The sequence below is a fragment of the Gordionus sp. m RMFG-2023 genome, chromosome 5 (genome assembly GCF_954871325.1).
Source record: "Gordionus sp. m RMFG-2023 chromosome 5, tfGorSpeb1-WG-v2, whole genome shotgun sequence".
Classification (NCBI taxonomy): Eukaryota; Metazoa; Nematomorpha; class Gordioida; order Chordodea; family Parachordodidae; genus Gordionus; species Gordionus sp. m RMFG-2023.
Window position 1 is genome coordinate 31,621,010 of NC_088779.1, and position 1,131 is coordinate 31,622,140.

General features: G+C 29.9%; 1 pseudogene; it reads left to right on the forward strand.

The window, feature by feature from the left end:
• Nucleotides 1–255: 255 nt before the first annotated feature.
• Nucleotides 256–760, forward strand: LOC135930397 (phosphatidylinositol 4-kinase alpha-like; annotated as a pseudogene).
• The last annotated feature ends 371 nt before the right edge of the window (nucleotides 761–1,131 follow it).

A 1,131-nucleotide genomic window follows, 5' to 3' on the forward strand; every position in this document is an offset into this window, starting at 1 on the left:
ATAACAGTATATATTTATAAGTAGATATTTAAGGTATAGATTGTATAAGATCTTATACGATCATTAATTTCGGAGCTATGATAATTTTGACAAAAATTGCGCCGACTAGCCCTGGTCTCCCCTACTCAGAATGGCATTTGTTATGTTATTATATAAAAAACAGTTATATGTAATAATCAATTTAAGGCTTAGCGACATTTTATCACGCGATACTTTATCATGCGACACTTTATTATGATATACTTAAAACTTAATATGACGGATGAGATGGTTATGATAATGGGAGGAAAGATGAAAGCCGGCGGCTTTCAGTGGTTCACGGAACTTTGCGTCCAAGGATTCCTCGCTTTCAGGTAAACCATATGTCATTCAATTTTTATTACATTTTTTAAGGAAGAAACCTGAAAATTGAGTTTAAGCTTTTATCTAAAATAGTTTTATATTGGATACTTGCCTACGTATTTGTCACTATCGTCATCTTATTAAAGTCTAAAAAAAGTATATTAACATACTATCTCTACATATTTCCAAAACGTGTGTAGACCTTACGAAGAAGCCGTAGTCACCTTGGTCTCCCTGATGCTGGAAACCCGGTTTTCGTGCTTCAGAGGTCAAACTATCAAATTACTCAGGTCGCAATTCGCGTCCAACTTTTCGGAGAAGGAGACCGCTTAATTTATGATAGGGGTCATTCACAGGTCCTACCTCAATTATCGTACCAGTACAATCTGTACAATATTACCAGAATCAAATTCCTTAATAAAATCGTGCTTTCATTATATTAAGTTTGTATTGTATTCGTTATCATTTGTTAGATGTTTTATATAACATCTGTGGGCCTATTGTTTTTGATTTAGATCTTTTGACTTTAGTCTTAAAAACTTCTAAATTTAATTTCTCTTTTAAAATTAATCATCAAACAACACACATCAATATTTTGTAAACTTGTATTTATTTATCTGTATTCGTTTTTCTATTGGTTGATAATATTTTTTTCTAGTAAATGACATATGATGTTAATAGAAGCTTCGTAATATATTTATATTTATATCAAAATAGTATAATTTTTTTTTATAGAAAATATTTATTAAAATGTCTAAAAAAATAAAATTAGATTTGATCGAAAATAGA